The sequence below is a fragment of the Anomalospiza imberbis genome, unplaced genomic scaffold (assembly GCF_031753505.1).
Source record: "Anomalospiza imberbis isolate Cuckoo-Finch-1a 21T00152 unplaced genomic scaffold, ASM3175350v1 scaffold_53, whole genome shotgun sequence".
Classification (NCBI taxonomy): domain Eukaryota; kingdom Metazoa; phylum Chordata; class Aves; order Passeriformes; family Viduidae; genus Anomalospiza; species Anomalospiza imberbis.
In genome coordinates, this window is record NW_027100141.1 from 313,485 (window position 1) to 340,946 (window position 27,462).

At 53.7% G+C, this 27,462-nt stretch overlaps 2 protein-coding genes and 1 pseudogene across 4 annotated transcripts in view; 2 read left to right on the top strand and 1 right to left on the bottom strand.

Annotated features, from left to right (window-relative positions):
• Positions 1-27,462, bottom strand: part of LOC137467193 (zinc finger protein 850-like) — a 528,258-nt gene that overhangs the window by 59,959 nt on the left and 440,837 nt on the right. The window lies entirely within an intron of this gene.
• The window catches only part of LOC137467192 (zinc finger protein 271-like), a 443,780-nt gene that overhangs the window by 51,018 nt on the left and 365,300 nt on the right, over positions 1-27,462 (top strand). The window lies entirely within an intron of this gene.
• Positions 18,418-19,560, top strand: LOC137467194 (olfactory receptor 14C36-like; annotated as a pseudogene).

The following is a 27,462-nucleotide window of genomic DNA, read 5'->3' on the forward strand; positions in this document are numbered from 1 at the left end:
AGAATATCCATTGGGCTGGGCTTAGTTGTAATGGCTTGCAGGAGGTTTATAAAGGTGCTGGAGTCTGTTCCAGGAATGTTTGGTTCATGGTTATGGTTGTGCACCCAGTTTGTTAGAGGAGAAGCAGGAGATGAGGCTTGTCAGCCTTTGCTTTCCTTCTTCTCCTCTGAATCTGTTACATCCCTATTAGAGAATGTTCAGTTTCCCCTGAATGTTAAAGAGACCATCTTTCTGGTATTTAATTTGGTAAGCTTTCTCTACACAGTCTGCAGCTTCTCTAGAATGAGGGCTGAGATTTCTAGAAGGGGTGATGAGACCCCTGACCCAGGAGTAGACACAGGCGTGAGAAATCCTGAGTGGTGTGGGAAATGGACCAAATCTTAAAGGAGTTTTCTGACCCTATAGTCTGGGACTTTCCATGTGAAGAAATTCGGAACCCAGCTGAGGTGGCAAAGTACCTGAAAGAGAAGTGCCACGATACCCCTAAGGAGAAGAAGATCATTGCAGTGAGCTGGGCCCTGGCATATACTTATCGCACTCTGCTAGGTCCTGTAGGGCAGCAGAGGAAGGGGGGCAGGGAGATAAATTAGCAGCGATCCCAGTCACTCAGGCTGCAGCCAACAGCCCAGGCTCGAGGCCAGCAGCTAAACCAGACTGTAAGCCTCAATCAGTGGCTGTTGCTACCAGCACAAGAAGTGGAAAGTGCACAGACAAGACCGATCGACCAGTGGATGACGATGATGATTATGATGCAGAAGAAGGACCCTCAACGCCTCCTGACACAAAATCAGGAGTCAAAGAAACTGGTACAAGATCAGAGGCCAATATTGAGTCCTTTTCCCTAAAGGACCTCCGTGGCCTAAGAAAGAATTACACTTGACAACCTGATGAGTCTATAATTAGTTGGTTGGTCCATCTTTGGGATGCTGCAGGAGAAGCCGCAATTCTGGACGCCACTGAAGAGAGGCATTTGGGATCCCTGTCACATGATCCTGTCATCGACCAAGGAATGATGAAGGGGGGCTAAACCTCACAGCCTCTGGGCACGGCTCCTGGAAAGTGTAGCACAAAGATACCTGTGTGCAGATGATCTTCATATGCAGCAGACCCAGTGGAAGACTATAGAACAAGGGATGCAACGCCTGAGAGAAATGGCAGTGGCAGAGATTATCTTCTCAGATGACACAACAACTAGGAATCCAGACACGGTACCATGTACGTCTGTGATGTGGCGAAAACTTGTACGGCTGGGGCCACATGAATACGCTTCTGCTTTAGCAATAATGAAGCGGGATGAGAAGGATGAGACCGTGCTCAATATGGTGAAGAAGCTCTGGGCATATGCAGATGCTGTGCATGGCCGAACAGACGCCAGAATTGCAGCAGTGGAAACACGTCTGCAGAAATTAGAAGACAAGATAGAGGAGAATCACAAGAAACTCAGTGAGGAGATTAAAGAGGACCTTCTCCAAATCTCGGCAGTACAAATTAGAGGCCCTGGTATCCAACGCAGGCATTCCCCAGATGGGGAGAGAAGGTACACCCCACGAGCTGAGCTGTGGTTCTTCCTGAGTGATTGCAGAGAAAACATGAGGAGATGGGACAGAAAATCTACTGCTGTTCTGGCATTATGGGTGTGTGAATTGAAGGAAGGCAAGACTCAGAGAGGAAGTTCCACCAAAAGGAAAGCAGCTCCAGTTGCCCATAGCCAAGCTTCCAGGTATGATGATGATGATGATGATGATGATGATGATGATGACATGTCTGATCCCCCTGAAGGAAGCTCTAAGACATATGCCCAAGAAAAGAAGGATAACCAAGCTTAGAGGGGCCCTGCCTCTAGCCAGGTAGAGGCGAGGGAAAACTGTTTTTTCTGGACTGTGTGGATTCGTTGGCCTGGCACATCAGAACCACAAAAATAGAAGGCTTTGGTCAATACTGGTGCACAATGCAAATTAGTCCCATCGAGACATGGTGGGGCAGAACCTGTCTCCATCGCTGGCGTGACAGGGGGATCACAGGACTTTACCTTGGTGGAAGCTGAGGTGAGCCTGACTGGAAATGAGTGGAAAAAACACCCTATTGTGACTGCCACAGAGGCCCCATGCATTTTGGGCATAGATTACCTCCAAAGGGGGTATTTTAAAGACCCAAAAGGACTCAGGTGGGCATTTGGGATAGCAGCTGCAGTGACAGAGGACATCCAGCAATTGAACACCTTGCCTGGACTGTCCGAGAATCCAACTACAGTAGGACTTCTGAAGGGAGAAGAGCAAAGGTACCAATTGCCACTTCAACAGTGCATCGCCAACAGTACAGAACAACTCGAGATGCTGTGGTTCCCATCCATAAGATGATTCGAGAGCTGGAGAACCAAGAAGTGGTCAGCAAAACCCACTCACCCTTTAACAGCCCCATTTGGCCTGTGCATTAATCTGAAGGACAATGGAGATTGACAGTGGACTGCCATTCATTGAATGAAGTGACTCCACCACTGAGCGCTGCTGTGCCAGACATGCTGGAACTCCAGTATGAGCTGGAGTCCAAGGCAGCAAAGTGGTACGCCACTGCTGACATTGGTAACACGTTTTTCTCCATTCCTCTGGCAGCAGAATGCAGGTCTCAGTTTGCTTTCACCTGGAGGGGCGTGCAGTACACCTGGAACCGACTGCCCCAGGGGTGGAAGCACAGCCCCACCATCTGCCATGGACTGATCCAGGCTGCACTGGAAAAGGGCGAAGCTCCAGAACACCTGCAGTACATCAATGACATCACTGTGTGGGGGAACACAGCAGCAGAAGTGTTTGAGAAAGGAGAGAAAATCATCCAAATACTCCTGGAAGCTGGCTTCGCCATCAAGAAGAGTAAGTTTAATGGACCTGCTCAAGAGATCCAGTTCTTGGGAGTGAAGTGGGAAGATGGACAGTGTCAGATTCCTACGGATGTCATCAACAAGATCACAGCTATGTCCCTACCAACCAATAAGAAGGAAACACAAGTTTTCTTATGCACCATAGGCTTTTGGAGAATGCACATTCCTGAGTACAGTCAGATCGTGAGCCCTCTTTACATGGTCACCCGCAAGATGAACAAGTTCCATTGGGGCCATGAGCAGCAACAAGCTTTTGCCGAGATTAAGCAGAAAATTGCTCATGCAGTAGCCCTTGGCCCTGTCAGGACGGGACCAGAGGTGAAGAACATGCTCTACTCTGCAGCTGGGAATGATGGTCTCTCCTGGAGCCTTTGGCAGAAGGTGCCTGATGAAACTCGAGGCCGACCATTAGGATTTTGGAGTCGGAGCTACAGAGGGTCTGAAGCCAACTACACCCCTACAGAGAATGAAATCTTGGCTGCCTATGAAGGACTCCAAGCCGCCTCAGAGGTGATTGGTACAGAAGCACAACTCCTCCTGCACCCCGACTACCGCTTCTGGGATGGATGTTCAGAGGAAAGGTTCCCTCCACCCACCATGCCACCAGTGCTACATGGAGCAAGTGGATTGCTCTCATCACGCAGCACGCCCATATTGGTAAACTGAATTGCCCTGGGATTTTGGAAGCAATTACAAATTGGCCCCAAGGTGGAAGTTTTGGTGTCTCAGATGAAGAACAAGAACCAGTGACATGGGCTGAAGAAGCTCCACCATGCAACCAACTGCCAGCAGAGGAAACACGCTACGCTCTTTTCACTGACGGTTCCTGTCACATTGTAGGGATGAATCGGAAGTGGAAAGCATCTCTATGGAGCCCCACATGATGGGTCGCAGAGGCCACTGAAAGAGAGGGTGGATCAAGTCAACTTGCTGAACTCAAAGCCGTTCAACTGGCCCTAGACATTGCAGAAAGGGGAAGTGGCCAAAGCTCGACCTTTATACGGACTCATGGATGGTAGCCAATGCTCTGTGGGGCTGGCTGGAGAGATGGAAAGCGGCTAACTGGCAGCGTAGAGGAAAACGTGTCTGGGCTACTGATGAGTGGAAAGACATTGCCTCTTGGGTAGAAAAAGTGTCTGTGAAAGTCTGTCATGTAGATGCCCATGTCCCCAAGAGTCGGGCTAATGAGGAACACTGAAACAAGGAGCAGGTAGATCAGGCTGCAATGATAGAGGTGTCAAAGATAGACTTGTATAAGGGGGAGTTGTTCCTAGCATGATGGGCCCATGATGCCTCAGGCCATCAGGGCAGAGATGCCACCTCTAAGTGGACACAAGATCAAGGGGTGGATCTAACCATGGACAGTATTTCTCAGGTTATCCATGACTGTGAGATGTGTGCTGAGATCAAGCAGGCCAAGTGGGTGAAGGCCCTATGGCATGGTGGGCAGTGGTCCAAGTACAGGAATGGGGGGGCCTGGCAGATTGACTGCATCACACTGCCCCAGACACGCCAAGGCAAGCGCTACGTGCTCACAATGGTAGAAGCCACCACGGGATGGTTGGAGACCTCCCCTGTGCCTCACGCCACTGCCCGGAGCACCATCCTGGGCCTTGGAACGCAGGTCCTTTGGAGGCATGGTACCCCTGATAGGACTGAGTCTGACAAAGAGACTCATTTCAAGAGCAGCCTTATCAACACCTGGGCTAGGGAACATGGCATTGAGTGGGTGCACCATATCCCCTGTCATGCACCAGCTGCAGGCAAAGTGGAGAGGTACAATGGACTGTTAAAAACCAACCTGAAAGCATTGGGTGGGCGATCTTTCAAAAACTGGGAGCAGCATTTAGCAAAGGCCACTTGGTTAGTTAACACCCGAGGTTCCACCAGTGGAGCAGGCCCTGCCCAGTCTGAGTCCCTGAATATAGTAGATGGAGATAAAGTCCCAGTGGCACATATCAGAGGTTTGTTAGGGAAGACAGTGTGGATCAATTCTGCCGCGAGTACAGACAAACCCATTGGTGGGATTGTCTTTGCTCAGGGACCAGGTTGTACATGGTGAATAATGCAGAAATATGGAAGAACACAATGTGTACCTCAGGGCGATCTCATTGCGGGGTGAGCCTCATATGCAAATATCACTGTTTGCTGGATGTTACTGCCACTGTCTGTACATTAAACCACACAGACATGAGACAGAAGGAAATGTGTAAGTGTCGAAGGTCTGAGAAAGTGAGATGGAAGGAAATGTGTGTCAAAAGTTTGAGCAAGTGAGATGGAAGGAAATGTGTCTGAGTAAGTGAAAGATGGAAGTTTTTACTTGATGAAGTTTTTACATGATGTTTGGTAGTATGTTGATGATATGGAGATAAGGATTGGAATGTCCTAGGGTGACGTTATGGTGCTTGCATCCCCAATCGTGTGTTCTGTTTATGCTTGATGTTATGTTCTGTGCCTTCAGGACTGGCTCCAAAAAGTGAAGGTTTGTTTCGTCTTGTTACCAGCCGGCTCACCTCTCCCCAAAGTCTGTGTCTAGGAGAGGCTAGGGCTTGCTGGCTTTCTTGCTTGCTTGCTGGCTTGCTTGCTTTCACTTTTCTCTTGCATTTGCTTCTTGCTTTTCTTTTGCTTTTGCTTATTAGTTAGTTTAGCTAGGCAATCCAATTTTTTCCCTGGACTGTTTTTTTTCTTTCCCTTTCCTGAATACCATTTGAACCTGCTCAGGACTGGGACCTGGGAAACACCAAGACACACCGAGAGCCAGCATTTTGTGACCTGCAGCAGCCATCCCCAGCACCGGAGACTGAGAACTGGGCACCACTCCCAGCAGAGACTTTCTGAATTTGTCACCTCTTCAGAGCGTAGAAAGACTTTTTGTCATCTGGTGTTGCTCATTTTTTGTGTTGGGGAGTGCTTTGCCTGCTCAATAAAAAGGTTGTTTCCACTACTCTCTGAGGAAATTCTTCCCGAACCAGGTGGGGGAGGGCCCGTGGGGGTTTGCTTTCTGGGGGCTCATTCTGAAGGTTTTCTCCCAAATTTGCCCAAAATCAGGACACATTACTACATAAGCAGGCTGTTCTTCGGTGAGATCCAGCAGGGCCCTGTTCAGCCTGTGCTCAGCAAACTGACTGGCCATGAGCCACTGGTGGATGTACCTCACCATGGCAGGCACCTGGAGAAGGCAGGGGGAGACTTGGAAAGCTGCCAGAGGGAGGAATATCCCCAGCTTCCCCAGAGAAGTGCTTCCCTTCCCACCCCATTGCCATGGCCTCAAAGGCTTCCAGTGACCAGTAGGCATGGCTTGGGAGGCCAAGCAGTTCCTGGGAGGATCAAACCCTGGCCGCAGGCTGCTTACTTGCTTTGGATTGCAAATCCCCTCCTCTATGAGCATATCCAACAGGGCAGCACAGGTCTCCTGTGCAGGGCCAGCTCCAGCGCCTTCTTCCTCTTCCTCCACCCAGGACAGCTTGGGCACTCTCGTGGGTTTCTGCTCCATGTCAGTGACTGGATTTGTGACAACTTGCAGGAGAGATGCCTCGGAAAAGCTCTGAGTCAGCAAGGCCTGCAGTCGTGCCTGGAAGGCACCTTCAAGAGAGAAGCCTCAGGAAGGCTACAGGACAGCAAGTCCTGCACTCTGGTCTCGAGGGCTCCTGCCACAAGGACAGGAGACTCCTGTCAAGGATTGTGGTCTGGCCTCGAGGGCACTGGTGGCAGGGATGGGAGATTCCTCTGGGGCACCAAGTCCCACGGTCTGCCCTCAAGGACACCTGCAGGAGAGAAGCCTCGGGAAGGCCACAGGTCACCAAGTCCTGTGGTCTGGCCTCGAGGTCAGCTGCAGGAATAATGCCTCAGAAAAGCTCCGGGTCAGACACGAACGAGTGCGCTGTGCAGGAGCTCCTCACGGCACCGCTCTGTCCCATCCTGTCCCGTCGCGTGCTCCGAGCACTGTGGCATGGTCTTGTCACCGCCAGCTCCTATGTCACCCCGTGTCACAAAGGGCCCTTGGACACGCTATCCCGTTCCATGCCACGGTGACCGTGCTGCCCCATGTCACAAAGGGCCCCTGCACACACTGCCCCCTGCCCTGGGGCTGCCCCCAGCCCACCCAAAGTGGCTCAGGTTGGAAGGAATCCCTCACCCCAAGTGTCTAAGACAGCCGACAGGATCTTTAGGAACGGCTCAAACCATCAGCAAACGCTGCCCTGCTCTGCAGGCTCAGGGCAGCAGAAGGAGCCCCCAGGGCTGCCAACGCAGCCGTGCTGGGAAGGGCACGGGGCCTTCACAGAAGCTGGCACGGCCTCCTTGGGACTCGTCCCGGCTGGTGGCCATCCTAACCCGGCGGGTGTGACACAGACAAGGAACATGTGGGCAGGGCAGGAATGCTGCTCTGACCCCTGGGGCCCGGGGAGCGCTGACATCAGCAGGTGTGGGCAGAGTCCCTGCCCAAGCAGACCTGCCACCCCCCGAGTCCTGGCAGCACCGGTGCCCGTCTCCTGCCCCAGAGACCTGTGCCCGTGGGGGGCTTCTGTGCCAGAGGGAGCCAAAGCCCACGTGCATTGGGGGCTGCGCTCCTGCCTGCAGGGGCTGTTGGCAGGAGCACCTGGAGCAACGCTGGCAACACTTGGTCTCTGTCAGAAGCTCTTACTCCATGCTGAAATTATTTTCTCATTGAAGTTATTGCCTTCAGCACAAAAACACCTTAGTGGCGAAGGCACACAAGAATCTGGCAAGTAAGAATCCTCAATTCAGGAAAGCTTTACTTCCCATTGCTCAACTCAAGTAGTTCCAAAAAGTTGCAAACTCCCCAAATTAACTGGGATGGCCTGAGGAGGTGAAGAGTTGGAATTTTGCTTCCCATCTCAAAGCAGCAACTCATTTGCCTTAACCTCATCCACTGAGGGTCACTTTACAGAACATAACACTACACAAAAAAAGGGCAAAACCAAGGGCCATTCTTTGGTTCTCTATGAACGGATGATTATATCTTAATTCTCTAAAGAAATAAAAGCTCTCAAGAAATCAAAGTCCACTCAGTGGTACAAAAGTGGCCAAAAGAAATGAGTAGATGGCAAAAGGGCTAATCCTCCCCCTGGTACAGAGATCTGAGTGGCCAGTAAAGTACAGCTCTCCCCTCTTGTTCCCTGCAGGAGAATCAGGACCATGAAGAGGAAAAGTCACAGATATTCTTTCTGCCCTCCCTAACCAAAGCTGTGCCAAAGCACAGATGCTGCCTTCAAACTGACTCAAATTCCAGCCTAGACCTCTCACCTTCCAGACAACTCCTTCTCCAACACCCCACCAGCACCAAGCCCCCCAAACTCCCGCACAGAAGCCCTCGACACCCCGCCAGGAGCCCCAGCTGTCCCCGTCCCTCCGCAGAGCTTTCCCACCCTCCAGCAGACGCCCTGGTTCCCTGCAGGTGCCGTGGGATGGCACTCAGGAGGATCTGCTCCAAGGCCTTCCCCTGGAGCACGCTCAGGCTGCCAGGCCTATGGATCCTGGATCATCCTTCCCACCGAGCCTTCCTGTGCACGGCTGCTCCATTTGCACCTTTGCGCTCAGCTCGGACTTCTCCACTTCACCAGGAGTGCTGGGAAAGGATGGAGAGCAGCCTGGCAAGCTCTTTCTGCAGCTCCCTCTTTACCCTGGGGAGGTAGAACATTCCACAGGAAAGCAACTGGTGCCACAAGGAGCGGGTGGCCTCAGGCACCTTTGGGGATGGAAGAAGGCCTTGGTTTGACATAAGTGAGCACAAGGAATTCACATGAGTAAACAAGTAATCAGCACAGACATACCTAAGTACTTAGCACCAGTTAGCATAACAAAAACCTGATGGCCTAACTTGACATGAGAGTGACCTGACAAAAAGCTTTAGACACAGTCTACCAGAAGAACTAAGGGCAAGTGTGGAATCAGCCCTGTGCAGGGAAGCCGTGAGGAAGACTTTGTGCTGCTTTGGGGCATCGACACCGCTCCTGGCCAGGGCCTGGACATCAGCTTCAAGTATGGGAATCTGACACCATGTATTTCCAACCGCCTGCCTATGGAATCACCTCAGCAGTGTAAAGATGGATGGTGATTTTGATACAACTCCTACATCAACCCACTGAAATTTATATGTGGCAGAGAAACACTTTAGTGGGGTGCAGACCCCTGCCCTCCTGCCAGGTCAATAAAAGGGCTTTTGGCTGACAATGCATTTGTCTGCTGATTTGTTTGAATGAGGGAGACCCCTCAGGACTGCTGTATCCTGAGGGAACACCGTTGGCCTTGGCCTGTAGGCACCTGCACAAGCTTAAAATCAGCTGCCTCAGCTTCCAGGACCTCTCTTGGCCGGCATCCTGACGTGGATGCAGGACTGCTGTGAGGCACTGCTGGGACCCAGCGGGACAGGACCGGCTGTCTCGTGTCCACGTAGCACACCTTACACAGCCAGGGCCATCCCAAAACCAGACAAACACTCACGTGTCAGCACAGGGGAGCAAGGAGCACTGGGCTCCTCTCAGGGTATCTCAGCTGGGCTCGCTCCACAACACACCCCACTTTCAGGCCTGCTGATGCCCAGCTGCCAGAAATGCCTACCTTGTTCTCTCCAGGGTGCACAGGGAGAGCCAATGAGCAGGACGCCTTGGGAGGCAAACCTTCCCAGCCTTTTCTGAGGCCAGGGACACACCAAGATCAGCCAAGACTCTCCACGCTGCCTGGCCCCCCCAGCCCAGCTCTGTGCTGGCCCTGGGCCACAGCAGCTTCCACCAAGCAAGAGCCACATGCACATTGCCAAGAGTTGAAACACAGCAGACAGGGAAGAGGTGAAAAGTGTGTGTGTAAAAGCCTTTTAATTCACAGCTCTCAGAGAGAGCTCTGGGGCTCACGGCTGGACAGAGACGCTCCTGCTCACGCCTCCGTCCAAAGCGGGGAACACACCCTGCTGCAGGTGCTTGGGTTGGTCTCCACAGGTCCAGGTGGATGCCAAACCTGCTCTTCACAGCCTTCTCCCTTGCCCTGCCCCTCTGCCAAGTGCAACGGGCCTCAGGCAGTGAAAGGACCACAGAGAGCCAAAGGGGGACACTTGCACCTGCCTCACTGGGAGCTCCCTGGGAAGCACTTTCCTTGAGAAGCAAGCCCCTTTCCTCCAAAGGCATTTCCCCAAATGTGTAGCTGTCCTGGGGAACACCAACACACTCTTAAGAAAAGCTGGCAAGGCTGAATGACTTCAGGTCCTTTCAGGACAGGCATTCCAGCTGTAGCTCATATTCCCCCAAGTGCGTTTCCAGGTGGAGGTTCAGAGGGGCAGCCCCAGGCCCTCTACAAACACAAGCTGCCCACTGCCTCTTCACCTGCCTCAACTCCTGCCTGTGGTCACTGCAGCAAAACCAGGCTGTTCCAGCCAGACCACAGAGCCCTGTTCCCACAGGATGCTCTTGCCAGCACCTTCCAGGACTCTCCGCTGTGCATGCAGCACTTTTCATGCCAGCTCTCAACAGTGGGATTTGAGGGGCAGCAAGGACAAATGTCACAAACCTGTGTGACACTCCAGATCCTCATGGAACCAGGGGGCCAGTGTGACACTGTGGGAAGTTGTGGAACCAAGGGGATCACTGTGGCACTGTTGGGGCCCATGGAACCAAGGGGCCAGTGTGACACTGTGGGGCCTCATGGAAACAAGAGGCCATTGTGAGCCTGCAGGGCTGTAACATCCCAGAACACTGAAATGCTGGGGGTCACCAAAGGTTTCTTTACTTGAGTTTGGTGCACAGGAGAAACACCAACCAGATATTCTCACCATGGACAGATGAAAGAGTTTTCTTGGTAGGAAGGGACCCAGCTCTTTAGTGAATGGCCCACACAGGGATGGAACCCACAACCTCGGTGATACCAGCACCATGCTCTAACCAATGGAGCTAAGAGATCAAAATAACACAAAATTTTACTGACAAAATATAGACAATCAAGGAACTTGAGCAAAGAGTTTCATACAACATCCACTGCAGCATAAAACTCTTACCATAGCATTAACTTTGTTAACTTAGCCCACTTTACCTAAAAACCTTTAACCCTTAAGATGTTAAGTTACCAAAAAATGTTCCAGGTAAGCAGGATTAGAAGAAGAAATAGAGAACAACAGAAAGACAGAAGATCTGTAGAAAGACACACACAGAGGCACCACCTGCCCAGGTTCCAGTGTCACTAACACAGGAACCCCAGGAGAAGGCAGGATCCAGACCATGGGCTGGCCTCGTGCTCCGGCTTTTAAACCCCTGGGCCTTCATGGGCCCGCCCCTGGGGTGGGACTGCCAGTTGCTTGTCCAATCAGAGTCAGGTTAGGCACCAGCTGCTGGTGTGTGATTGACTGACAGCTGGGCCAATCAGAGCTGGGTTAGCCCTGCCTGCTGTGTGATTGATTGACAGCTGGGCCAATCAGAGCTGGGTTAGCCCTGCCTGCTGTGTGATTGACTGACAGCTCAGCCAATCAGAGCTGGGTTAACACCGCCCCTTCCATGTGATTGACAGCTGTGCCAGGCCAGGGCTGAGGGCGGGGCTCTGTCCCACCACAAACCAAGGCCTGACCCGCTCCTGGTCCCACACGGGCATTCCGAGCATCCCAAGGTGTCTGGGGACATCGATCTCATCCAGCCTCTGACAGCGACCACATGGTGACACTACAGAACCTCATGGAGCCATGGGTCAGTTGTAACAACACAGGCCCCAGGACACCATGGTGACACTGGGGAACCTCATGGAACCAAGGTGTGGCAAGCACACTACAACACCAAGGGTCAGTTGTGACAATGCAGGTCCAAGGACACCATGGTGACACAATGGAACCTCATGGAACCAAGGGGCCATTGTGACACTGTGCTGCCCCATGGAATCAAGGAGACCATTGTGAACATGGGGGCCCCAAGGAACCAAGGGTCCATGGTGACCTTGTGGAGCCCGCAGTGTCACAGAGGAGCTGTTGTGACACAGCGAGGGCGCATGGAGCCGAGGAGCCATTGTGACACATCAGGGCTTTGTGGAACCACGAAGCCATTGTGACATTGCAAGGCCCCGTGGAAGCACAGGGCCATTGTGACACTGCAGAAGCAAGGGGAACATTGTGACACTCAGGGCCTCATGGAACCAAGCAGACCATTGTGACACTGTGGGGTCGCATGAAACCGAGGCAACATGGAACAGGTCTGGCTGTCTGGGCCTCCTGGGGACCACCTGAGAGGTCCAGCAGACCTTGGCATGTCGATGGCTGCTTCTCACCTGCCCTGAAGCACTGAGGCCCTGGGCTTTCCTTCCTATGGGAGAGAACTGTCCTTCTCCTCCAGGGACCCAGGGCCAAAACTGGGATTCCTTCTCCAAATTTCCTTATATGCAAGGATTGTTTTCAGATGAAATCTGCCAGGAGAGACAGATCTGGCTGCCTTGGCCACCCAGGGGCCACCTCTCATCTGCCTTTGAGACACTGGGACCATGTACTTTTCTTTCTTATGGGAAAAAAACATCCATCTCAACCAGGCACCCATGGCCAAAATTGCCTCCAGAATCCCCTATATCCAAGGATAGCTCCCAGACAAAAGCTGCCAGGGGAGACAAGTCTGGCTGACCTTGGCTTCCTGAGGGCTGGCACTCATGTGCCTCTGAAACACTGGGGCTCTGTGCTTTCCTTCCTAATGAAAAGAACTCATCTTCTTGTCCAGGCACCCATGGCCAAAACTGAGATTTGACCTCCAAAATGCCCTGTGTCCAAGGATAGCCCCTAGAGGAAAGGTGCCAGGAGAGACAGGTCTGGCTGGCTTGGCCTAAAGGTGGCCACCTCTCATCTTCTTCCAGAACACTTGGATTTTGTGCTTTTCTTTCCTATAGGGAAAAAACCATCCATCCTGACCAGGCGCCCATGGCCAAAACTGGAATTCCACCTCCAAAACTCCGTACATCCAAGCATTGCTCCCCAGTGAAAGCAGCCAGGACTTAAAAGGTTTGGCTGCCGTTGGCCTCTTGGGAACTGCCTCTCACCTGCCTCAAAACACTGGGGCTCAATGCTTTCCTTCCTATGGAAAAGAGCCGTCCTTCTTCTCAAGGTGTCCATGGTCAAAATTGAGATTCCTCCTCCCAGATTCCATATATCCAAGGATCCCTTCATGACAAAAGATGCCAGGACAAACAGGTCTGGCTAGCTTGGCCTCCCAGGAGCCACCTCTCTCCTCCTCTGCCTTTGAAACACTTGGGCTCTGTGCTTTCCTTCCCGTGGAAAAGAACCGTCCTTCTTATCTCTGCAGAAATGGCCAAAATTGGGGTTCCAGCTCCCAAATTCCCTATATCCAAGGGTTGCTCCCAGGCAAAATCTGCCAGTACCATCCATTCTGGCTGGCCTTGGCCTCTGGTGGCTGCCCCTGCCACACTGGGGCTCGGTTCTTTCCTTCCCATGGAGATCACTGTGACACGGTGGGGACCTCATGGAAGCAAGGGGATCATTGTGGCCCCACTGGAGCCCATGGAACCAAGGGGCCATGGTGACACAGCGGGGCTTCATGGACCCAGAGACCATTATGACTCTGTGGGACCTGATGGAACCATGGAGGCCATTCTGACCCTTCATGGCCTCGTGTCACCAAGGGGGCATTGTGACACCTCAGGGCCTCATGGAAGCAAGGGAACTTTGGGACACTGTGGGGCCTCATGGAACCAAGGGAACATGGAACAGGTCTGGCTGGCTTGGCCTCCCAGGGGCCACCTGACAGGTCTGGCTGATGTTGGAATGCCAAGGGCTGCCTCTCATCAGCTCCTGGAGCACTGGGGCTCTGTGCTTTCCTTCCTAAGGGAAAGAACTGTCCCTCTTTTCAGCTGCCCATTGCTAAAACTGGTAAGCTCCCTAAAAAATTTCCTCCATGCAAAAGTATCTCTCAGAAAAACCTGCCAGCTCTGGCTGGCCTTGGCCTCCAGTGGTCACCTCTCATCTGCCCCTGGAACAGAGGGCTCTGTTCCTTCCTTCCTATGGATAAAAAACAGCCTTCTTGCCAAAGACCATGGCAAAAACTAGAATTTGGCCTCCCAAGTTCCGTATATCCAAGGATTGCGCCAAGACAAAAGTAGCCAGGACAGGTCAGGCTGGCCCTATGCTCCAGTGATTTTCTTAGACTATGAGCTGAATGTTTTCATTTGAAAACACCCTGGAGAGTGCCCAGAGATCTCCCAAGTTGGGATTTTGAGGCCTTGGGCACATGACCACTACATATAGGCAAAGGAGCTCTGTGCTTTGTGCTGTTGTGGTGGTTTTGCATCACAGAAGTGATGTCCTGAGAGAAGCTGCTAGCAGTTTCCATGGTGTCTGACAAAAAACCAATCAGTAAATAGCTTTGAGAGCTGACAATCTGTTAAACCACTAAGGAAACTGCACACGCCTCTGTGAAGACACAAGTTAAAGATGGAGAAGCCTGGCTGGGTCTGTTTCCCTTCTGGCCAGCAAAGAGGTGACCAGGCCGGCCCAGCCCCCGTCTCAGCCAGGCCAGGCCGGGCGGCTCCTGCCGTGGGGCCGGGCCCCTTCCCAGGGAGCCGCCAGGCCCCATCGGCTGCCGGGCAGGGCAGGGGAGGCCGCGGGGCCGAGGCCGGGCCGGGCCGTGGCTGTGGTTGCTGACATCTGGCCGCTACCGAGCCCTGCCCCGCCGCCAGCCCGGGCCCAGCCAGGATCCGCCGGGCCCCAGGAGCAGCCCCGGGCCGGGCCGGCTCGGCCAAGGTTCTGCCGCCCTTGGGGTTCGCCCACAACCAGCGGGCAGGGGGAGGAGAAGCCATGGGCCCCGGCCGTGCTGCTGCTGTGCTCTGGCCTGGCTGCTGAGATCCTGGCCCTGCCCCAGCGCGGCCCAGCCTGACACAGCCCCAGCGCAGCCGCTGCAGAAACCTCCATGGTAAAACAGCTCCGGCCGCAAGTACCGAGCCCGGCCGGGGTCACGGAACCATCTGCAGGCCCCGGCTGAGATATTGACTCTTCCAGTGCTTCCATCCTCCCTCGAGTGAGAGAAAAGGACAAAGTGCAGGCACACAGAGGAGCAACATGAAGACACCGAAGTCAGTGAAGAGGAAGTTGAGTCCCAGGTGGAGGGATGAGGAGATGCCTTGATCTTGGGGCTGAAATCCTCTGGTAAAGCTATGGAGAAGGATGTAATTGATACATCAGACTCTCTTTTTCCTGATAACTCTTTGAAAATAACTGGGAGATGACTTGTTCAGCAAAGGCCTCCATGCTAATGTAAGCAAATGTTGCAGTAGCTGTGATCCCCTGAGAAGTTTGAACAATGAAAGAGAGCAGAGTGATGAGAACCTATGCCCCCAGGGACAGAAGAAGAAGACCTCTGTTTCCAGAGATGAAGATGATTTCAGAAATAAATGAAGAGAACCTTTGCTTTTAAACAGCTCATCTTGAAACTCATACCCCATAAGTTGACATGGCCCATAAACACAGCTGTGGGAAAAGCTGTGAAAAAATGGGAGGGACTTCACGATTGAAGGCAGCTGCTATTCATGGAAATGAAAAGCCATGAGACAGCTGTTTTCTTGTGGAGAAGTCTCCATAACATTTACAAGAGGAACTTCTCTCCCTAAGTGAACTGAAGAAAGACTATTCTAGAGGTGCCAAACTGACTTAAAATTTTAGGTTTTGTTTCTTTACATTGTCAGGTTGTATGGAGAGAGGAAGTGTCCTGAAAGTTTTGTTCTGATTCTTATTACTCTTTATTTTAGTTACTATTAATAAAATTTTCTTTATACCCTTTTAGATTTTTGAGCCCACTTTGCCTTTCTCCTTATCTTATCTCAGAGCAAGAAATTAGTAAGTATATTCTAGTGAGTGCCCAGGTAATTAGCCAACACTGAACCCACCACAGTAATTAACGCATTGGCTGAGAAATCTCAAATTGGAGAAGCAAAGCCAATGCAAAATCTTCCTGATGAACTGCCTCAGACAAGAGGGAAACCAAGGCACAGCCATGGTTTCTCAGGATTTGTTTGATCCTCATGAGCCCCGTGGTGCATTTGGAGCTGAGCCCTGGAACCTCAGGGCCCGAGCAGACACAAACCTTTCCAGGAGTCAAAGTCAGAAGAAAACCCCAAAGTGTCTCAAAGCATAAATGGGACCCACTGAGGTCCATCCCCAACGCAGGCTCCTCATGGACTCCTTGGAGGAGAGAATTAGAGGACAGGATGGCACAAAAACCTCTCAGAGACTCAAACTGGACAAAAACCTCTCAGTGTGGAAAGGAAAATCCAAAGTACCTTACAGAAGTTGAGGATCTCAAAGCATCCACGAGCCCCACTGAGTGTCAGTGCAAAGCTCTCAAGGGACTCGTTAAAGCAGATAATTGGGGCCATGATTGCACAAACCTCTCAAAGAGTCTGGATCAAAAGGTAAACACCAAGTACCTTAAAAGAACTGAAGTACCTTGAAGCATTCATGAGACCCACTGGGTGTTGTTCCTGACAAAGCCTCTCCAGGGACTAATTACAGCAGATAATTGGAGGCCATGATTGCACAAAGCTCTCAGAGACTCCAAGGCAAAAGCCAAAGCCAAAGTGCTTTGAAAAACCTGCAGTCCCTGGGAGCATGAAGGAGCCCCCAGGGCCATTCCTGAGCAAGGCTCCCCAGGGACTCCTTCCAGCAGATCCTTGAGGCCACTGGGATGTGGGCTAGGGGGGGATGCTGAGGGCAGGACAAGGGGCTGACAGTGCCCAGCCTGGCTGGGGCTGTGCCAGGAGGCCCCAGTGCCTCAGGACAAGGTGACTCCTGACAGCCCTTGGTGGCACAGAGCCTGCTGTGCCCCAGGGCACCAGGACTTGGCTTCTCTTTGTCCCCACCTGTCATCAGTGCCTCCAGTTCTCTGCTCTGCCTGGGGCCTGGGGACACTTTCTCAGTCGTGTCCCTCAGTGGGACCCATTAAAAGTCAGAGAAACTTTGGAGTTGGATTCTGACTTGGAGCTCTGGAGAGGTTTCTGCAGCTCCCTCTCAGGGCCTGATGTTCAGGGCCTGAGCACAAAGCCCCAGAGGGTCATTAAAGTCCTTGTGCTGTGTCTGTGCTGCTGAGCTGGGCCGGGCTCCTGGCACAGAGGGTGATCCTGGTAACCAAGAAGAGCTTCAAAAGCACATTTCTCTGGATAAGCAGCTCTTCTCCCAGCCCAGCAGGGCTGGGGCACTGCCTGCAGCCAGCCCGGGCACAGCACAGAGGCATAGAGAGCTTCCATCAGTCAGGGCTGGGAAGGTGCTGAGAAGTGCCTGGGGCAGAATCACTGGCAGCCCTTGGCACAGGAACCTCTGGCTGCAGGACAATGCAGCTGCAGCTCCTGGAGTGATCTCCTACAGCTGGAACATCCCAATGCCCACAGACCCTGTGAGTACATTCTCTGATCATCTCTTGTGCAGAGCAGCCAGGGGTGCCCAGGGCTGTCCTGCAGAGCAGGGTCCTGCAGCCCAGGGCTTGGTTTTTGAATGTGAGCAGTGATAACAAAAACTGGGGCAAATAATTCCTTGGACCTAATCCAATGGTTTGAGCCAGGGGTGTCTAACTGGGGCAACTGAATTTCCTTTTGGATGTTCCTGTAAAATATCCTGATTAATCAACCTTAATAAATTGTTGAAATCAGGGGTGGGGTGTGCCCCATCCCCACTGGGACACCTGGAAACTTCCAATAAAGGTCTGGTTTTTACTTTACTGGTCTAACACTATTACAAGGGATTTTTTTCTCTTTTGATTATAAACTACAGGGGGATGAGAGAAGCAGAGCATGAATTGTAATCCCAGAATGACAGAACATTCTGAGTTGAAAGGCACACACAGGATCATCAGAGCAATGTTTGAACATTTATAGAGACTCCAGAGCTGTGACTTTGGGTGGTCAGTCTCTCTGCTGGCAGCCTCCCAAAGGGCCTTCAGCCACTCCTCAGCCCTGGACAGCAGCAGCATCACCTTTGCAGGGCCCAGCAGGGCTCTCCTGAGCTGCCCTCGCCCAGCTGCACACAGACCCTGCCCCAGCCAGGGCCCTGCACACAGGCAGGTTTCTGTAGGGCCGGGCCGAGGGCACACAGGGTGGGATGGGCTCTGTGAGCGCTGGCAGGGACAAGGCACCTCTCAGGAGGGAATGTCCAGGCCCAGGGAGATGCTCAGGGAAGCAGAGGGGGCTGAACAGAGCAGTGCAGGGGGAACAAGCCCATCCAGCCCCTCACCTTCCCTCAGCCACAGGTAATCCTTTGCCTCTCACATTTCTCAGTGGCAAACTCTGAGTGCATCAGGAATGCTGGGGATTTCTGACCTCAGAGAGCCAGGAATGATGTGTGGGTAGGAAGACAATTCTTAAATCCAACTCCTGCCATCTATTTCCCTTAGAAGTCTGAGTGCAGATGCTACCAACCCTTTCTGTGTTAGGAGTGATTCCCCTGAGAAATCCTTGTCGCTCTGCCACATGGCCACAAACCCAGGTCAGCGGGGCAGGGATGTCTCCTCGAGAGCTCCCATGCACAGCCCTGGCTGCTCCTGGCACACACAGCCAGCACAACTGGAGCTCAGGCAGGGACCTGGGTGAAGGTTTTCCCAGATCAGGAACAAGGGTGGGTGAGTCCCAGCAGGACAGTCTACAGGGAATGGGCCAGGTTTGGCTCCAAGCAACCTCTCCTTACTTGTCACTGTCCTTTCTCCATGAACAGGTCCCCATGTGCAGCCACAGCCAATGTCCAACAGCAGCTCCATCAGCCACTTCCTCCTGCTGGCACTGGCAGACACGCGGCAGCTGCAGCTCCTGCACTTCTGCCTCTTCCTGGGCATCTCCCTGGCTGCCCTCCTGGGCAACGGCCTCATCATCAGCGCCGTAGCCTGCGGCCACCGCCTGCACACGCCCATGTTCTTCTTCCTGCTCAACCTGGCCCTCAGCGACCTGGGCTCCATCTGCACCACTGTCCCCAAAGCCATGCACAATTCCCTCTGGGACACCACCACCATCTCCTACACAGGATGTGCTGCACAGCTATTTTTTTTTGTCTTTTTCATCTCAGCAGAGCTTTCCCTCCTGACCATCATGTGCTACGACCACTACGTGTCCATCTGCAAACCCCTGCACTACGGGACCCTCCTGGGCAGCAGAGCTTGTGTCCACATGACAGCAGCTGCCTGGGCCAGTGCCTTTCTCTATTCACTGCTGCACACGGCCAATACATTTTTCCCTGCCCCTGTGCCATGGCAATGCCCTGGGCCAGTTCTTCTGTGAAATCCCACAGATCCTCAAGCTCTCCTGCTCCACATCCCACCCCCGGGAACTTGGGCTCATAGCATTTAGTGCCTGTTTAGGACTTGGCTGTTTTGTGTTCATCATTTTCTCCTATGTGCAGATCTTCAGGGCTGTGCTGAGGATCCCCTCTGAGCAGGGACGGCACAAAGCCTTTTCCACCTGCCTCCCTCACCTGGCCGTGGTCTCTCTGTTCCTCAGCACTGTCATGTTTGCTCATCTGAAGCCCCCCTCCATGTCCTCCCCATCCCTGGATCTGTCAGTGTCAGTTCTGTACTCGGTGGTGCCTCCAGCCCTGAATCCCCTCATCTACAGCCTGAGGAACCAGGAGCTCAAGGCTGCAGTGTGGACACTGATGACTGGGCAATTGCAGAAACATTAAACTGCTGGCCAGTTTCAGCAAATCACTTCTAATAAAAGTCATCTTTGATACTACTTGTTGATTTTGTTTTGGAGGTTCTTTTTCATTGTTTTACTTTTTCAGTATAGTCCAAAAAGAAATGTCATTGTTTGTGCCATTTCTCATTTTATTTCTCTCTACCTTCCCTGTGGCCACAGACTGTGTCAATGAGGGGCTGCAGTCTCGGTGGCTTTAAAGGAACTCAAGGATGTCCCATCAAAGTTTTCTGCAGAGATGCCCTTTTGTTGCCTTCTCTGGAGCTGCAGCAGCAATGTCTGTGTGCAGAGCTGGGGGCAGATCAGTGCTGGCACAGCAGCTGTGCCCAGCAGCAGCAGCACTTGGTGTTGCCAGTGCTGCTCCCGTGGCCCTGCCCCGCTGCCCTGGTGGCCCTGGTGTTGCTGCAGGGCCTGAGTGCTCTCGGGGCCGGGCACAGTCCTGGGGGTGGCAGTGCCGGGGCTGCAGCAGGGACAGCCCATGGGCACTGCTGGGGCAGCACTGACACCTCAGGACAGGGCCTGGGGGCTCCAGGCTCCTTGCCCAGGCTCTCTCAAGAACACGGCCAGGCCAATGCTCAGCACAGAAAACCCCCGTGAGCAGCCCCAGGCTGGCCGTGGGCAGGCTGGGGGCAAACAGCATGGCTGGTGCTCTGCAAGGGCCCTGGGGGAGACGGGAAGGAGCAGCAGAGCAGGGGCTGATCCATCCCCAGTGCGCTGGACAGCCCAGGGCAGCGTCCCAGAGCGTCCTCATGGAGCTGCCAACAACATCCCCCCTCTGCAGCCCTGGCCTCTCCCCCAGCTCACACAGGTGCCGCATCCTTGCAGGCACAGCCATGGCAGCACTGGCTCAGGAGCCCCTGTTTGCATTGCACACAGCAGGTGGGAGCACCCCCATGCTGCTGCGGGGGGGACATGAACCGGAGGGAGCACAAATGCCATCAGCCCCTGGGGCCAGGAAGGGCTGGGGGACGCCAGGGAAACCACTCAGCTTTGTCCTGGCCTCTGCAGCCAGCCAGAAAGCTTGTTCCCATCAGCTGGGAGTTTCCTGTCCCACTGCAGACGCTGCTGCTCAGAGCCAGGGCTGCCTGGCAGCCACCCCCAGACTGCCCTAAGCATTTCCTTGGCTTCACCTTTGCTTTCTTTACTCTTCCTGATACAAATTTGTTCCCATTGCCCACCCCTGTTCCCTCCCCTGCAAACAGCCCATCCCTGTTTGCCCTTTCCTCTCTGGCCCCACTCCCCATTCCAGTTCCTGACTTGGCACCATGGGAACATCCCCTGGGGAGCAGGATCATCCCACAAGTGCTGCAGGAATTGTCTGCAGGCTCCTGCAGTGCCTGGTGCTGCTCCCTTGCCAGAGGCACCCAGGCCAGGGGGCACATCTGGGCTGCTGTGTCTGGCTGTGGGGCTGCCTGTTCTGGGCAGTGAGGAGGGGCTGCAGAGGCTCTGCAGGACTGACAGGATGGGCTTTGGGGCTGTGAGGAGAAGCTGAGGGACCTGGGCTGCTGGAGCTTCTGAAGAGGAGGCTCAGGGCTCCTCCTGCAACTGCTCCAAGGGTGGTTTCAGAGAATCCCAGAATCAGCAAGGCTGGAAAAGACCTTGGAGATCATCAAGTCTAACCTGTGCCCGGACATTGCCTTGTCTCCCCTGAGCCTCGTCTTCTCCAGGATAAGCAACCCCAGCTCCCTCAGCCGCTCCTCACAGGACTTGTGCTCCTGACCCCTCACCAGCCTTGTTGCCCTTCTCTGGACACGCTCCAGCCCCTCCATGTCCTTCCTAAATTGGAGACCCAGAACTGGACACAGCACTCCAGGTGCTGCCCAAGCAGTGCCCAGCACAGGGGAAGAATCACTGCCCTGGTCCTGCTGGCCACACCATTCCTGATCCAGGCCAGGAGCCATTGGCCTTCTTGGCCACCTGGGCACACTGCTGGCTCATGTCCAGCCTGCTGTCCATCAGTCCCTGCAGGTCCCTTTCTGCCTGGCTGCTGTCCAGCCACTCTGTCCCCAGCCTGTAGCGCTGCAGGGGTTGTTGTGGCCAAAGTGCAGGACCTGGCACATGGACTTGTTAAACCTCACCTTGTTGGATTTGGGTCCTGGATCCAGCCTGTCCAGGTCCCTGAGCACAGCCCTCCTGCCTTCCAGCAGATCAACACTCCCAGACAACTTGGTGTCACCACAGTTCCATGAGGCCCCAGAGTGTCCCAATGCTGTCCATGATTCCATGAGGCCTCCCAGTGTCACAATGTCCCTCTGGTGTCACAAAGTCCCTTGGATCCTTGGGCCCTGCAGTGTCACAATGGCACCGTGGTGCCCCAGGGCCCTGCAGTGTCACAATGGATCCTTGGTTCCATGAGGTCTGGCAGGGCAGCAATGCTCTTCTTGGTTCCCGCTGTCTCCCACTCCTCCCACTGTCAGGCTATAGAAGGACACCTGGCTGATGAAGGGGAGTGGGAGTGGGTACCTACTCGAGGAGGTAATAATAAAAATCCCTCCCAACCCCCTCTCCCAAGCCAGGTGCCACTTCAGATTCGGTATGATCCCCTGGATCTGGAGAGTCAGCCAGGTGGTTTAGAAGAAAATTATCTGTCCAGTGAACCTCCCAATTATGATTCATCTGTGAGACAGATCAGCACCTCTAACATCAAAAAGGAAAGAAGGGTAATCGTGGTGGGTGACTCCCTCCTGAGGGGAACAGAGGGCCCCATATGTCGACCAGACCCACCCCACAGAGAGGTCTGCTGCCTCCCTGGGGTCCGGGTACGGGATATCACTGACACACTGCCTGGGCTGATTCAGTTCTCTGAACAAAGTACAGGTCCAGACTCTTGTCTCCAGCAGTGTCACGTTAGTCCTTGTCACCCTGCCTTGGGCGCCACCCACCCACCCATCGGTGTGTACCCCGTGTTTTTCTCTCCCTGCTGCCGTTTGTTCTGGGAGCTGCCGCTGCCCCTGGGAGCTGGGCATCCTCAGGGTGATCCGGCATCTCTGGGCATCGTCCTGGTGCTGGCCCCGGGCTCACTCCTCCGGCTGCCCCCTGAGGCAGCTGAAGGAGAAAAGGCGGCTCAGAGATGGGCTGGTGGGAGATGTGGTGGTTGAAGGTCACTTAGGCACAGTGATCATGAAATTATAGAATTCTCGATATTTGGTGAGATGAGGAAGAACACAAACAAAACCCTTACATTGGACTTCTGGAGGGCAGACTTTGGCCTACTTAGGAGACTTATTCAGAGAGTTCCTTGGGAAGCAGCCCTTGAAAACAAAGGAGTTCAGGAAAGGTGGGAAACTTCTAAACAGAGATCTTGAGGGCACAGGAACAGACTGTCCCTGTGTTCCAAAAGACGAGTCGACGAGGAAAACATCTAGCCTGGATGGGCAAGGAGGTTTTGAAGGAATTTAGGAATAAAAAGAGGATGTATCATCTTTGGAAGGAGGGTCAGATCTCTCAGGAAGTATTTAAGGGGCTTTCTAGGGCATGCAGAAAAGAAATTAGGGAATCCAAAGATCAGTTTGAACTTCAAATGACAGCTTCTGTAAAGGCTAATAAAAATGTTTTTATAAATATATCAATGGTAAAAGGAAGGGTAAGACCAACCTTTGTTCTTGATTAGATGTGGAAGGGAATTTAATACCTGCAGATGAGGAGAAGGCAGAGGTGCTTAATGCCATTTTTTGCCTCAGTTTTTAGTGAGAAGACGATTTGCCTTCAGGACAACTCTCCTCCTGGGCTGGTTGATGGTGTCAGGGAGCAGAGTGGGCCACTGTTATCCAAGAAGAGGCAGTCAGAGAACTGCTGAGCTGCTTGGATGTTCATAAATCCATGGGACCTGATGGGATCCACCCCAGAGTGATGAGGGAGCTGGCAGATGAGCTTGCCAAGCTGCTCTCCACCATTTACCAGCAGCCCTGGCTCACTGGTGAGGTCCCAGATGACTGGAAGCTGCTCAATGTGACACCCATTCACAGCAAGGGTGGGAAGGAGGATCCTGGTAATTCCAGGCCAGTCAGCCTGGCCTCAGTACCCGGTAAGGTCATGGAGCAGTTTACACTGAGTGCCATCACACAGCACTTCCAGGATGGCCAGGGTGTCAGACCCAGCCAGCAGGGGTTTAGGAGGGCTAGGTCGTGTTTGACCAGCCTGGTCTCCTTTCATGACCCGGTGACCCTCCTGGTGGATGCAGGAAAGGCTGTGGATGTGTCTGTTTGGACTCCAGCAAGGCCTTTGGCACTGTCTCCCACAGCACACTCCTGGAAAAGCTGCAGCCCACGGCTGGGCCAGGAGCACTCTGTGCTGGGTTCAGAACTGGCTGGATGGCCGGCCCAGAGAGTGGTGGTGAGCGGTGCTGCATCCAGCTGGGGACAGTCACCAGTGCTGTCCCTCGGGGCTCTGTGCTGGGCCAGCTCTGTTAAATCTTTTTATTGACCACATGGATGAGGGGATTGAGGCTTTCGTTAGTAAATCTGCAGATGACACTAAACTTGGAGCATGTGTCCATCTGTTGGAAGGCAGGAGGGCTCTGCAGGAACACCTGGAACAGCTGGATAGATGGAAGATTCCAGTAAGATGAAGTTTAATCAGTCCTAGTGCCAAGTCCTGCATTTTGTCCACAATAACCCCCTGCACTGCTCTAGGCTGGGGACGGCGTGGCTGGACAGTGCCCAGGCAGAAAGGCACCTGGGGGCACTGGTCGACAGCAGGGTGTACATGAGCCAGCAGTGTGCCCAGGTGGCCAAGAAGGCCAATGGCTCTTGGCCTGGATCAGGAATGGTGTGGCCAGCAGGAGCAGGGAGGTCATTCTTCCCCTGTAGCTGGCTCTAGTGTGCTTGGCATTCTTCCCCTGTAGTGAAACCGTACCTCGAGTGCTGTGTCCAGTTCTGGGCCCCCCAATTTAGGAGGGACATGTAGGGGCTGGAGCATGTCCAGAGAAGGGCAACAAGGCTGGTGAGGGGTCTGGAACACAAGTCCTGTGAGGAATGACTGAGGGAGCTGGAGCTGTTTATCTTGGAGAAGACTCAGAGGTGACCTTATCACTCTCCACACTCCCTGAAAGGTGGTTGCAGTCAGGTGGGGGTCGGTCTCTTTCTCCTCACAGCAACTGACAGGACCAGAGGACAGTGTCTTAAGCTGCACCAAGGGAAATTTAGGTTGGATATTAGGAAAAAAGTTTTTTATGGAAAGGGTGATAAAGTACTGGAACTGTCTGTCCAGGGAGGTGGTGGAGTCACCATCCTGGGATGTGTTTAAAAAAAGACTGGATGTGGCACTCAGTGCCATGGTTTAGCTGAGGTGGTGTTAGGGCATGGGTTGGACTTGATGACCTTAAAGGTCTCTTCCAACCCAGCAATTCTGTGATTCTGTGATTGTATGACATCACAGACCAGGTTGTGACATCATACAGTGGGCTGTGACATCACTGGTTTATTATGTGACATGACATAGCAGGCTGTGACATCACAGAGCAGGCTGTGACATCACAGAGGAGGTTGTGATGTCACAAAGTCAGCTGTGACATTACAGGCTGGCTTTGTGACATCACAGAACAGGCTGTGAGGCCACAGAGAAGACTCTGGCATCATAGAAAAGGGCTCTGTGACATCACAGAGCAGCTGTGTGATGTCACAGAGAAGGCTGAGACAATACAGAGTGGGTTGTGACATCACAGAGCTGACTGTGAAATCACAGAGCAGGCTGTGACATCACAGCGAGGCTGCATAACTTCACAAAGGTGGCTGAGACATCACTGAGCTGGCTATGACATCACAGGGTGTCTGTGACATCACAGGCTGGGCTGTGACATCACAGGGCAGATTTTGTGACATCACAGAGCAGACTGGGACCTCAAAGTGCCGGCTGTGACCTCACAGGACACCTGTATGAAATCACAGGTGGCCTGTTACATCTCAGAGTGGGCTATGTGACATTACAGGGCAGCTTTGTGACATCACAGGGGTGTGTGTGACATCACAGGGGTTGTGTGACATCACAGGGGCTGTGTGAGGTCACTGGGGAGGTCACTCCACCCCAGCCCCCCCTCCCAGTTCCCCCAGAGAAGTCCAACGCTGCTCGTGCACAGCGGGGTCCCCTGTCCCCCCGGGTCCCCCCGCCCCCGGCACCGCAGCCTCCCCCAGAGGATGTTCCACGAGATCGACCCCAGAGCCTGACACGGGGATGGGAGCTGGGGCTGTGGGGTTGGGACAGGGGGACAGGGACCCCCCGGCAGCGTCCCCGTGTCCCCCAGGGCCAGAGCCTGGGCCAGGGCTCCTTCACCCTGTTACCAACGAGGGCTTGAGAGCACTGAAAAAATCCCCAGCAAGGGATCAGCAAAAACCAGATTTAATATTAAGCGACAGCACCACAAAGTTCCTTGGCAAGAGTCACTGTGCTCCTGGAGCCGTTGTGATGGTTGGTGCCATGGAAACCTGCCCTGGCCCCTTGCTCAGGGCTGCTGTCACTGCCCAGAGCCAGAGGGGATCCCTTGCTGGGGGCTTGTGCCATGGCCACCTGCCCTGTGCCGCGCTGGCCGGTCAGGCGCCGCGGAACCAGCAGCAAACGCCAGGGCCAGGGCCAAAGGCCAGGTCAGCCCGACAGAAAGGGGCAGTGCTGGGCACTGTTTCCATGGCAGCCCTCACTGGGGGTGACACCTGGGTCACCTGTCCTGGCAGTTGCCATGGAAACCCGGCTCACTGGGAATACAAGGGTGGACAAAGGTTTTAGTAGGGCCTGGCACAACGGGACAAAGGGGGGTGGTTTTAAACTAAAGGAAGGGAGGTTCAGATAAGAACAGATAAGGAGGAAATTTTTGATGATGACATTGGTGATACACCAGGACAGGTTCCCAGGGAGGTGGTCAGTGCCCCGTCCCTGGAAACATTCAAGTCCAGCTGGGACAGGGCTCTGAACAACCTGATCTGGTGAAAGATGTCCCTGCTCATGGCGGGGTTTGGATGAGATGAGCACTGCAGAGCTCTTCCCATCCAATCCATTCCAGGACTGCATGGGCAGAAGGGGCTGCTCAGTGCACTCCATCCACTGCCTCGACTCCTCATGGTCTCTGCTGGACCCCACATCCCACAGCCAAACCCAGCCCCTTCTCTGCCTTTCCTCCCCCTGCCCCAGGGGCTGGCACAGCCAGGGGGGCACGGGTGACCTTTGGGCTTTGCAGGGCTGAGGCACAAGGGCCGTGGCAGAGTCAGGGCTGAGGTCACACTCTGTGGGCTGGGGCCGAGCCCAGCCAGAAATGAGCCCTGAGGCAGCAGCTCTGCAGTGCTGGCCACCAGGCCGGCTTGCCAAGGGAGGCTTCTGGCCATGCCCTGCAAGCAGCTGCTGCTGCCAAGGCGCCTTTGGTGCCTCAGGCTCTCCCTGGCACAGCTCCCAGCACGGCACTCTGCCCTTGCGCCCGAGGCCTTCCCTGTGCTGGGACTGGCCTGGGGCTTTTCCTGCAGCGGGACCTGCCCTGCTCCTGGCACAGTCCACCAAGTTATTCCCTGCATTTCTCCTTTTCAAATCCTTTCGGTCACCTACTCTCAGAGGTCCAGCCTGTTCTGGTGCTTATCATGAACTGACTGTGCTCTTGATTTATACCAGCACTGGAGATGTAGAATCACCCAAACTGAACACAGAAACAAACTCCCTCTGTCCCATTTTCATGTTCTAGATCACTTTCCAGGTGTCCATGGAGATGTGGGAATGATTATCACACAACTCTCCATTTCTGGCTGCGGGCTCTGGAGATTCCTTCTCTGCATTCAGTCAGGCTTGTATTCCCTAACAAGTCCTGGTTCCACCTCCTGTTTCCCAAGGCTGGAACAGTCACAATGAAAACCTCACCAATGGCACAACTCCCCAGCTCTCCAGGAAGAGAAAGGACAAGCTGTCAAGTTCTCCAAACCTTTGTCCTGCTCTGCTGCAAGAGTCCTGCTGCACTCACGCTGTGGAAAGCCAAGAGA